Below are 13427 nucleotides of genomic sequence, written 5' to 3' on the forward strand. Positions count from 1 at the left end.
ACAGCAGTACATCTTTAATCAAAGATGCAAAAGAGCCTCCATGAAAATATGTTGTTTTGGGGGAGATGAAATCAGTTGTATGTTGTCTAGCACTTAAAGACCAGCTTTATGGATTCTGTGATCAGGTTTCATGGGAGCATATACAGGGTATATACAGTGAAAGACTTATGTATCTAAACCAAGAGTTAGGTAACCTGAGGTCCCCTAACTCAGAAATCATGAACTGCCAGAAACCATCTGGGTCAGTTGCTGCCTGAATTGTGCAGGTTCCTCTAGGCTTGACTCTATAAATTGCTAGAGTTCTTCTTCTGCACACACCCAAGCCTGGGTACTTGGCATCCTCCTGCTGAAGAATCAGCTCCAGAAGTCAGAGCTGGAGTTTGTCCCATTTACTGATGTAAGCATACACACTGTACAGATGCCCAAGGAAGCCTGTAATATATGGCTTAAACATAAATTGGGGGATTAAAAAAAAAAAAAACCACAAACCAAAAGCACTCTCAGGATGTGTTTAAGCTGATCTATTAAGCTGATTTAGATGTCTACTTTAGAACATCATGAATTAGGTTTCAGAAGTGCCCATTTCTTCCAAGAGGCTATATAAGGGAGCTTTTGAAGGTCAATTCAGATGTAGATGTCTTCCATTGACCTAAAGAATCCTATGTGCTAGAGACAGATGTGGCTTACTGGAATTCTTCGGCATATACACTGGCAGTGTGCATCTTAGGTAGCATAACGAGCCTGTATTTAGTCAAAATTAATTCTATCCTGTGTGATCTTTTGATTGAGGAATCAAATCTGGAAAGAACTCCCAGACATACCTACCATGCACCAACAGATATGGACTTCCCACAGAAATTTAGCAGAGGATATTTCTTTAAAAGCAAGGAACACATAATTGTGGTGATTGCTCCCATCTCTCATGTAATGGATTAGTACTTTCTTCAGCCAGAATGGCTGTAAAACTGTATACACCAACAACCTGGGAAGTTTCTTCAGTACCAAACATAGGATAGTATGCAACAGAAAGTGCTGGAAAATGGAATAGGTAAAAGTGATAAAATAATGCCACTCTGCAAAACGCAAAGACATTTTAAAAGATTCATTGCACTAGGTAGGAAAAGTAAAAAAATTACAAGAATCATGAGAAAGCAAAGCCTTAAAACCTTAAAACCAAGCCTTAAAGTTCTGGGTTTTGCCCTCAGCTACCAGGAATGTTAAGGCATGTTATAAATTTATTTTTAAATATAAAAGTAATAAAACAATCCCTGAGGCAGTATATAGAAGGCAAGGAGAGTGCCATTTCCTAAAAAGACACTCTTAGTAGGCCACCAGGTTATTATTTTGCTGCTGTGTGACAACTTCTGAAGAGTCTTCTGGGTCTTAGATCCTAAAAGTCATTTCCAGAAACAAGTAGGATCTCAGATCCTACCCTTGTCCTGACCTCCAATATTTCCTTTTGGTCAGCAGCTAGCTCAGAAGGTGGATTTTTGGATTGCCCCTCTAAAGTCCCTCATGCTGCTGCTTAACACTATAGACAGGGCAGATGGATTCCAAATACCTTGAAAATACATATTGCAATTGAAAAATCTGGCCCTAAAATGACACCTCTCCATGATAAAAAGTATCAGATTCTTGCCTTGCAAAAATAGTTGCATAATTGGTATCTCTTGATACTTTTTTTGTGCAGGGTTATAAAAGGAATGTTTTTGTTTTCCTGTTAAATATTGAAGCTGGAAAAATCTCATGTAGATATTCAGGAATTTCAACTAATTTGCTTTGGGGTTTTGAAAAAAAAAAAAAAAAGAAAAAAAATCAGTCCTGGGAAAAGATCTCAGAAGAATTCTTTGGAGTGATTTGTTTCTGCCTGCCCTAGCTTGTATGTTTGTATAGCAGTCTGTGCTAAATGAGAAATATTAAGGTAATAAAATTCTTACTTTAAGTTATATCAGTGAAACGACAGTTATGAGAATGAGAGTCACCTAATGCTGTAATTAATAATACTAGTTAGGCTGCCTTATATTGTGAGAGATTAAAAAGAAACAAACAAATGTTATGTCTATAGAAAGAATTACTACTAATTCATAAGCACTGGAACCCCCAAGGTGAAGACAGTTACAAGGTTAATCTTCTTCCACCTTTTCCTTAAAGAGAACATCCCAAGAAACCCCATTCTGCCATTTTCAAGACTTTGCTGAATGTTTTTTCTCTGCTTTTCTCGGGAACCACACTCATACTTGATGGGCCATGTTTGACTGTCACAGTCTATTTTGGGTTCTCCAGGTACTCCATAATCTTTTCCAAACTAAGTGTGCTATATTGCTCCTTGGGAAGACGCAGCCTCTCTCTTCACAGAGTTTCATTTGACCCAGAATGTCACAGCCCAAGAGGAGCTATATCTCCGCTAGTAAATTAAAGCTGCGTTTAACTGTTCTCTGTAAATAAGGATAACTGCCTTGGAAATGCTTAAGTCTGAACTGCTAAGCTCTTACTTTCTAAAACTGCGTGACTATGGCCAAACTGCTTATTGAGAATAACCCCAGGTCTCTGCTAACTTCCAGATATGGACCTAGCATTAATGTCCCAGGCTACACCATTCGAAGGACCATGTTCTCAACTTCAGTAGAAGAGATGACTGAATTCCAGAGCAGGGAAAAGTTCTGTGGATTATTTTAATTCATTAGTACAGACACAATTGCTGCTGTTTCTCCCTACTGCTCAGCTCAACACTTTGTGAAAAACCAACAGACACAGCTTTAAAGAATGGTATAAAAGAAATAATGATCTTTCTTAAGGCACTAAAACTTTTCATGGTGCCATGGAAGCTGGGAGACTGTAAAAGGGGAACCTCCTTAGTGAGTTATACATTAAAGACTGTTATCCAGTTTGAAATGTGAGTGAACTACGTTATTTGTGCAATTTTCTATTGAACTAAGAGTTCTGGGAACCTTTGTTGAACTCAGAAACATGAGGGCTATAGCTACTACTTTTGTACTAAATTCTAATACATGCTCTCTTCTTCTTATTATTGTAAAGATGAGAGCAGAAAGGAGGAACTAGATGTACTTTTCTTCTTTTTGGAGTACCTGGTGTCACTGGAGCTAACTTCTCAGCCAAATTCCTGGTATATGAAGGCAAAAAATTAACATATAAGATCCCACACAATGCAGTGACTCACCCCCTTTGCACCTCTGCTTCATCTTGAACATCCACTCCACACAGGCTAGAAAAGTGCTCTCAGTTTCCATACATATGAAATCATCAGGAAGGCTTTTGTTTGCACTGTTTTTTGTTTGGTTTTTGTTTGTTTGTTTGTTTTCCCAGTAAGAATGGGGTGGCGAGAAATTAGTCTGTCAGGATTATGGCCCTTGATTTCAGTAGAATTATGAGTTGGTGAATAGAAAGGGGGTGACTAGACTGACACAAAATGTGTGGGGAAAAAAAAATCGTTAAAAACTCTTAAAATATCCTTAAAAACCCAGCCTAGTTGAAATCCAAAGAAACAGGGAAAATATGAACACAGATATGCTGTTAACTTACAGGTGATTTGTGCTTAAACTCTGTTTTTTTCTGTAGATGGCTTTGAGAATCCTGGAACTTCCATATCATAAATCTACTACTGGTGGACATAGGATAAAAATACTCTTAAATATGGTATAGTGACAAAAAACTATTTTAACAAGTATACGCAGTTCTGAATTTCAATGACCTTCACATGTTCTAAATGAACCTCCAGCATTCATAGTAGCAAGCTCTTAATAATAATCACCTTATTAACCATTCAGGTTCTTATGCCTTGGGAGATCTTAAGTTTGGACATTTAAATTATGTCTAAATGGTTGTCTCACAATCATTAAGCAATATTGCCTGCATTTTCTGTTGAAGAAGTATACAGTACCACCTTGAATTACCCTCCATTCCTGTATATTTAATGAATATTTCTAATCCATTGTTAACATTTGAACTTGAGCATGATTTAGATTTCCTGGAATAATGTGTGCCATGCTATTGTAAATAAATAGCTGCTTTAACTTCACTAGTGCACAAAGTTAAATGTCAGAAAACCATATTTGCATTTATACACAGAATAATTACATGCTGATCAGAACAGCGTAATTAGGGATACTAATGTAAAATGTTAACCAAGAGCCCATGTGTTTGCAGAAAAAAAAATCAACAGGAGCAAACAATAAAAAAGAAGCTAAATGTTTATTTCATGTTGTGTAAGGTGAAGAACTGCAAAAACTTACAAAACAGCTTCAATGCATTTCAATCAGCTATTCAATATATATAAAAAATATATATTTTACCTGGCAAAAATGTCATGTGTTCCCTCTAATATTTTTTTTTTTCTTTTTTAGATCTCTTAACAATATATGAAGAGCTGCAGATCTTGACTGACTTAATGCATTTAAATTTCCCTTATGGAGAACTGGATTTGAAGTGCTTGGGATTACAATCGAAATGAATTTGATGGTTCAGCTCAGCCTCTAATGGATTACAGTATGAATGTCATCGACTTCATATTACAGTAAAAAGTGTGATCTCCTTCCAAATTTAGAAGTCTGGAACTGAACAGAGTGGCTGAAGTCCATCTTTGATCCCAGAAAGAATGCAGACAGGAAATTAATACCAGTCTTCATTCAAAAGCATCTGTTTGCTGAGCACCTGTTTTCTTGACATGGGAAGACATTAAAAGAAATCTGAAGAAACATTTAAAAATATCAAATTAGCCACAAGATGTGAATCGTAATTTTATGCTGCTGGAATGAAATGTTGATATGCAAGGTGTTAGAAAAAATGCTTCTGCTGTTGGTTGTCTCTTTTTCTCTTTTTATTTTCAGATGCTTTTGGAATCCTGCATCTGTAATTAGAATTGTGTGAAGTATGGGTGAAACTGCGGCTAAAAAAATAAAACAAAACTTTGAGACAATAATGCATACCTGCTTTAAGAAGTAGATTGTCTTCAACAGTGTCTGTGTTTTCCCTTTGTAACATGTCTTCACTATCTGTAAGTATGACATTTTCTGGCAGGATTTTTTGTGGAAATAGATAACACTTAGTTAATAGAAGAGAACAGTCATGTAAAGTGAGTTCACTAACATAACTCACATTTCCAATCAGACAAAAACAACACTGTCAACATAACTTCAATTCAATATAATTCCTGCTTTGAATTTCAAGTACTCACCAAACGGCTCACAGGTAATTATTCTTAGAAACTGTATGTCACATCACTACCTAAAGATATATGGAGAAAATTAGCTATAGCCCTTAATTAACTCATAAACAGAAAACAGAAGAAAAACTCTTCTAATAAAATTGTTTGATAGGAAATGTGACCTCGGCTTTACCTTTGATAAACTGGACTTTTCTGTTTTGCCATGATACCTGTAATATACAGTTTCTGTGTTTCGAACAGTATCATGCTGACCAAACCATGAGATTAGCCTACATATTCAGCGACTCAGCTATAAGTTCCATTTAGCTGTTTGCTTTTGCATCAAAATAGGCAACTTGGTATCAGGCATGCTGGGTAACTCAGATCTATGTATTTTTGTTTTAAACATTTGGTTTGGTTTTAACCTGGGACTCAAGAGTAAAAAAACTGTAGATGAAAATCTGTGTGCACTGAAGGTGAAGAAAATGTTTGCATCAACCCTTGCACTGCGAAACTGCAGAACGATGTACAGCTTGAGATATGACTCAGGCTCCTTAAGCAAATCCACCATGAAAGGTCAAAATCACTTATAGAGGTTAAACACAAATTAAATGTCATTTTACTAGTCTTTCTAATCCTCAAAAGATTCAGAAGTTTTTTTAGGTTTTCTCTGAAGGCATTTGTTTATTGCACTGACACAGCAAGGATCTGATTCAAATACGTGTCGTATAACTGGAATAAGGTAAGAGTAGAAACTGCAGAATCTCAGGGGAGGGGATTCTCAGTATCTGCTGATGAACTAGGGATTAGGCATGCCAAAGATCAGCCTCATTAGACGTATTTATAAACCCAGGTGAGGGCACTTGTTTAGTAACTACATTGTCCTGGTTTTGGCTGGGATAGAGTTAATTTTCTTCCCAGTAGCAAGCATAGAGCTATGTTTTGGATTTAGTAGGAGAAGAATGCTGATAACACACTGATGGTTTAGTTGTTGCTAAGTACTGCTTATGCTAGTCAAGGACTTTGCAGCTTCCTATGCTCTGCCAGGTACACAAGAAGCTGGGAGGGGGCACAGCCAGAAGAGTTGATCCAAACTGACCAAAGGGCTATTCCATACCACATGACGTCATGCTCAGTATAGAAACTGGGGGGGTTGGCTGGGGAGCAGCAATCACCACTCGGGAGCTGTCTGGGTATCAGTCGGTGGGTGGTGAGCAATTGCATTGTGCATCACTTGCTTTGTATATCATTATTATTATTATCATTATTATACTGTTACTATTATCATTAATATTTTACTTTATTTCAATTATTAAACTGTTCTTATCTCACCCCAGGAGTGTTTCTCACTCTTACTTTTCCAATTCTCTCCCCCATCCCATCGGGGTAGGGGGTGTGAGCGAGTGGCTGCGTGGTGCTTAGTTGCTGGCTGGGGCTAAACCACGACATACATATATATTGAAAAGAAGAAAGTAACAAAATGTTATCCCTGCTCTCAGAAAAAAGTGAGTGAACTCATGCAGGGGCTTGAAAATCTGCTAGTGATGAAAGCTCTTGAATGGCTGCATGTCTGACTTTGCAGCAGAAGAAAAGAGGAAATGGTTTCTTACCTTGCAGGGGCAGTGTTCATACCTGGGACTGAGTTAAAGGATCTTACATTTTGCTTCTTTAATGCAGAGTAAATCGAACTCCAGGAAATTGTTGCAGTCAGTGCCTCTAAGGCTATTGTAGCCCTAGCTACAGCTGTAGCTGAGTTTGAACCTTGAACATCTGAATCTACCGTTTGTCAAAAGGCGATAGCCTACTAGGACTGGTGGTAGAGATAGAGGTATGCCTTCCAGTTGGAGCAGCACAAAGGTGATGGTCTGTATTTCTATGGAGTGAGCAGGAACTTCCTGCAGAGGTCTGGGACCTTTTCAGTTACGCTATTTCCAAACACTAGGACTTCACAGAGCCATCGACTGAAGACAAATTGTGAGCGGGGTGTTCCAGAAGAGAGAGCAGGGCTGTGATGAGCCACAGGTGCATTTGTTCTTTTTACACCCATCCTGACAAATATGGAAGATGAGATAAAGAGCTACGGCCCAAGAAAGTGGCCAGGGAGATTATTGTCATATTACGTGAATGCATGACCTGCTTTCTTTTACTCCTAGGAAAGTTTTCTGTTTCACATACGAACTCAGTACATTCAGGAGAAGGATAGACTGGTAAAGGCATGTGAAAGGAAGTATTTCATTTCCCCAGGTTTCTGAATGGATGTTTTTAGGTGGTAGAGTTATCTCTGTATTAAAGACCTTGTATTTGAAGTCAGTCCCAGACATCACCAACTATATCATCAACTCTTCTGTACAGACAGGTACTGTTGGTCTTAACATCAATCTCTTAATCAGAATACCTTCCAAAGTGAACTTTCACAGCCTCAACTCCTGATTTTAGGACAAACATCAGAATGACCAATTTCCATTCAGCAGTAGCCACAAGTAAGACTATTTATATAGGCTGCATGTTAGTATTCAGTATTTCTCCGTATACCCAAAACTTCCTAGCAAGAAAGTCTGAGCTAGATCAATTAATAAATGAAAGTAGAGCATGTCTACACTAAAAATATACAGACAAAGAAAACATACTGTCAGCTAAATCTTGGTTTTCCAGGAAAAAGATAGAAAGAGATTATCTGTCTAGGTCCTCTGAGGATGGTATTCTGTGGAAGGCCTTAGGCTCAGATGATGGACTTGTGGTTGCCATAGACATTTACATGCCAGAATGAGAAAGCCGCTGTAGCCTTTCAGGCAGAAAGCAAGAATACACTGACATGAATTTCAAGAACATGTTTGAATGACATGAAAACCTTTTAGCATTTCTGCAACTCCAAGAACTAGATACAGATCTCTCCTTCCTTGCTCCTTCCTAATGTGCATTTCCAAAACCATAGACCATTTCCTATAGTATAAAAGATCGAGGTTTGTGTCTGCTTTCATGGCACATTAACCTCTGACTCAAGGATGTGTTTTTAGTATCGAACATGAACTAACTGACCATGCTGCAGTCAAGTGTTCTTGTGGAGTGTAGGTAAGATAAGGAAAAAACACTCTTGTACTGAATCAGTTTCCATGAAAACATTTTCTGACAAACATGCTATTTTTAAATTGATGTGTTTTTTTTCCTTCATGTAGTTCTACTACTGTGGACCATACTATACATTTTTGCTTCTAACCTGTGCTTCTACATGCCATCTCCACATCATTCACAGACTTCTGGTGAAAATAGCCAAATGTTTCTAAAATCATAATTCAGATCTTCCATGAGAGTAAAAATTATACCTTTACACACACATCAATGCAAAATACAAGCAAAAGACAATGGAAGGAAACTGCCTAACAAATTCAGTGATGTGCAATACTGATTCCTAAAGCCATAATTGTCATACATTTAAATTATACTTATTTATAGCAGTGATGATCACATGAGTATGGGCAATATTAATTCAAGTTTTCATCTCATTTGCTACTGTAATATGACATTTTGTACTAATTTTGTACATGAAGATATTTCAAATAGCCAGTTAGTCTCTCTTAGTGTCATTGGACACTGTTTTTGCAGTAAAGAACTGTTGACTTCTTGTAAAATTAACCTTTGCCTAACATTGCTAGTAAAAGCTACGAAAGTAATTGTCTGTTGAAGCTTGAGATTTTGTAAAAGACCTTCATGTGGTAGTTGGATTCAGAGGATTTTCAGAGGCAAAACTCTAAACTGAAGAAGATAAATTTAAATGAAAAATAAAAGCGTTAGTTTTGATAAGCCTTCAAGGGAGTTCACTTTAGAATAAACCCATGCATAACCATACCTATTACCTGCCTAAAGTTCTTCTGTCTCTCAAAAGCCTGATGCATGGTAATTTTTCTGTGTTGTATGCTGCTCAGTAAAATGTGCATTCTTCTTAACATATAATTAGTTCTCTTGGGGCTTACACAGATTGCAGTTCTTATACACCTGTGGCTAGCCCAAAGTAAATTTGAGAATTGAAAGCCTTAGGATCATGTCAATCTCTACAAATGGCCCACCTGTGATAAGCGTAGACTTGCTCTTTGAATGTTTTATTGAGCTATTAAATAAATAAATTAATAAATCATCCTGCTCTGGAACTCAAGGTCCAAAGACATATTAACTGTATGTTTGAATATAAAACATGTAAGCCATTGCAAAGCATTTTATAAAAATATGTTCATGTTTCAGACATTAGTGCTGAGTTTGGAGTGCAAACTGAGGAATTGGGAACTCTGATCTCTTGGGAGGTTCATACAGAGATAAATGAGGAGAATGTTCTTATTTATGCTCACCTATTCACCCTTGAAGAGGGAGGCTGCTCTATGTTTCCATAGTTTAATAGGTATAAGATATTAAACTAATAATAGAGCCCACACAGAGAAGATTGGTGAAAGTTGTTTATCTGAATAGAACTGGAATTATATTAAAAAAATAAGAATAGCAATGTTCCATTGGGCAAACTAAACCTACTGTATGTACCACATTTAAGAATTTCATGGGGACCTTGTACTCAGTCAAGCCACAAAATGCGAAATGGACCACCAAAACAAAGTGAGAGTAATTTATGAAAAGGTACTGTCAGATTTGAGGCTTATTCCCCAGGTTGGATGACTTAGTCAGTGAGTAACTGTTCTCAGCCAAATCTAACAGTTCAATGCAAAATTTCTTGACTGAATGTCTGTGGGCTCAGCAGTATCACAATGGGTTATAGGATCCTTCTTTTCTAGATGACTGTTTCAAACCAGACCTCAGAGAGCAGTGAATTGCTTTGGCTTATGTGAAATGAGCTTGGTGATATATGGCTGTTGACTCATGAAGAGAAACATTGCAGCTATTGCTGTTTGACATATCTTTTAGAAATCTCAGCCAAGTAATCTAGGATAGCTACACTCAAATGTTGAACTGTTATCTTTATGGTAGGCTTAACTTCATCTGATTTTTGAGTGCTGTGGTTTTATGAGAATAAAGAGAGGACATCACAGGGTAGTAAATTGTCACTTTATTAAGCACTACATTTGCTTTTGAAAATCTACATTCTTATACACTTTCTTAGAATCTATCTATTAACCAATAACTCAAAATAGACTTCTATAGACATATCTTGTCCATCTTATGTTACTGCTATGTGAAACTGTGGCATACTGGGGGATCTGCCCTTTGGTACCCATGTGTTAGAGTACTGGGACCAACTGATTAGATAAAAAAAATCAAATATGCTAGAGCATGTGTGTAGGAAGAATCTTGTTCACTCCATTATGACAAAATTAATTCAGTCTTTTGTAAAAATAAGAGGAAATCCCTGTTTGTCAGCTGTTAGCACTTTTTTCTTTTAAGAAATCATGCAGGAAAAAGTGGAGGGGGAGAGGGTGGAAAGTAGAATTTTACTGGGAATCAACTACTTTGTGTTTTCTGGAATTCCTATAGAAATATATAAAGCAGTAGTAGGCATTTGAAAAGCTCCCTTGCTCTGCTGCAGTGAGCAGATGATTTGTTGCAGTGCGGCTAATAGACTTATGTTTGCCCATCTTTTGGACTCTCACCTAGAAATAAATTACATTCTACAATTTCTTTGTCCACTTGGTCCTATTACACTGCAGGTTTGTTTTCTGGAGGGAGGAAAAGGTGCACATCTGTGTGTGTTTGTGTTTGTGTGTGTGGGTAGTCCATCCTTCTCAAACTGAACTGGAAAGGGTCTTTGGATGCAATGGAGTTAGCTTTGGGGTACTAAAATATGTCTCTAAAAGCTTGTTTTTAGACACATGCTTGAAATTTCTGTTATTTTCATATTTAAAGTGAAAAACCTAGTGACAGCATAAGTGATGGAATTTAAAAACTATCTGTTCCTGCATGGTGTGTGCATCTATGTGAAGACTGTTTACTACATAGATAAAAAAGTGAGATGAAGGCCTTAGTGGAATTACGTGATTAAGAGATGATGGAATTGTTGGAGTAAATCCAAGCTAAAATTATTTGGCTTCCCCTAAATTGATTTGGAAATTAGTAAGTGAAACAAAAAAATAATTTAGGAACAGAAGGAAAATAGTATTTTTAAATAACAAATAAAGAAAAAAGGAAGGGGCAATAAACCGGGATATGATGTGGTTGAGTGGGAACAGCCAAAATATATAAAGCAAAGGACTGAAAGAGTGAATATAAAACAATCTGTCTGTGAGTGGGGAGGAGAAGGGAAGAAGAGGGTAGAAACACAAGTCCTTAGACAAAGACTAAGTCTAGTAGGCCTCAGCACTAATTTCTACTGGGAGTTGAAAGGATGTTTCTAAATGTCTTTTGAAATAGATAAGAGTTTTACTTGTCATTTACCTGAAACCAGTGCTATTTCAGATCTTTTCACTGATTACGGTGGATTTTGAATCAGATTCTTAAAGTCAATGCATTTTAGTCTAGATATCTACCCAGTATACTCTATGATTCTCTAAAGCATATTCTGAAAGTGTCTTCTACTAAATTTTCCACTTCATTTTGTCATTAACATATACTTGAATGGCTTGGACATGATTTATCTGTCCTAATGTAGGCACTTAAAAATTAGACACCTAAATCTGAGCTAGCCCCCCAGACTTCCTTTATAATTGATTAAGAAAAATCTGCACACGAAGTTGACAATCCATTTCATCTTGAGATATGCATTTAAAATATGTTAGATGTACTGCCCTCCAGAGTTGCCTGTTTCTTCCCATTAATTGTAAGAAACTAGAGTTACTAGCTGAAACTTTTGTGTGAAGCTCAATCAGATAAATCTTTCCTCTTCTGTTTTATTATAAGTAGTACCTTTCTTTAACCAAACTTATTCTTGCTTTTCAGGAATAAGGCCAATTTGGAGCCTCATTTTTTTACATTTAATTTTACCTATTTTCTTCCCATTTGTTATCTTTTAGGTATCTTCTGCTAAATATTTTCCAGTTTCAGTTTCTACTTATTTCTTATTTTTGTGCCATAAAATAATTTACACTGGGAGAGAAGCTTCAAATAACAGTCATAGCATTTGAGCCTCAGAGGTGCAGTGAAGGCAAAGTAAACCAGGAGTCTAGTAAATAATATAGAGGATATAAGATCTTAAATTAAAAATCCCTGAGGAATAATGTTAATTTAACTTACAAAATTCCAATACAAGCTTCATAAGAAATAAGTATTCTTTTCTAAACCCTGCTTCAAGGCAATCAGAGCTTTAAAACTGACAGCTATTTGCTGTGGTTCTGTTGTGGGTATATTGAGCTGGTATCTGAAGTTAAGTATCCTCCTTTATAGAATATCTGGATGACACTAAGATCCCATGGGTGGGCTGAAGCAACCATTATGTAATACAACTTTCTAAGCTCTTACAGTCCCATAAGAAAGTCCCAAGCTCTGCCTTTTTACTAGAGTCCATTTATTTAATTTTTAATACACTCCTACTCCCATACCTCCTCGCTCCTTTTAATAAAATATGTTCAATAGATCCTTCCATTTAACTGAAAACAAAGTTTTATGGGCAGTAGTGAATGTATCAGTTTTCCTGGCTCTGAAGGTATTATAAACCACCTGTTTCTCAAGAAGATCTCACCTATGTCCACCTCCAGTGTTCCTTCACCTGGGAATGATAAAGAAAAGAGGAAACAACCATTCAACTATGTTATTTTTTCTATGAGAGTGTTCTACTTTTTTATTTTTCAATAATATCAGTGAGGAATTGAAAAAACATATTACAATGACTGCACACCACTGACTTATTTCCTTACTTTTTTGCAATACCTTGCTCATTTTAGGTTCCTATTTAATGAGACGATGAGTACCCAGTACAAGAGTATGTTATATGTCATTGCTGTGCTTGTTGAATAGAGAAATTTCTGAAATCCCAGCTGCGAAGGCCAGCTCTCTAATTTAAGTTTGAGACACTCATGTTTTCCATTCTATTAGTCTCTAAACTTTCGGCCATAAATTTAAGTGGAAGCACAACTGGAGTTTATAGCTCTCGAGATAAAACTCTCATGCTGTTAAATTTCTCAGGTAAAGAACTATTTTCTGCTGCTGGGGGTGTGAAACTCAGGCAAGGCTGTTGCAAAGTGTTTGTCATTCTACAAAGATGAGAAATTACTGCTCTGCCCTTCATATGACCATGGAAATAGTACACACTGTTTCCTAGTCCTTTGATTCGGCACTCCCAAGCCTCAGCCTGTGTTGCTGGTGCTAGTCTTGTGTTTCATACCTGAAAGACTTGCAGAAA

This window comes from Pelecanus crispus, chromosome 1, assembly GCF_030463565.1.
Source record: "Pelecanus crispus isolate bPelCri1 chromosome 1, bPelCri1.pri, whole genome shotgun sequence".
NCBI lineage: Eukaryota > Metazoa > Chordata > Aves > Pelecaniformes > Pelecanidae > Pelecanus > Pelecanus crispus.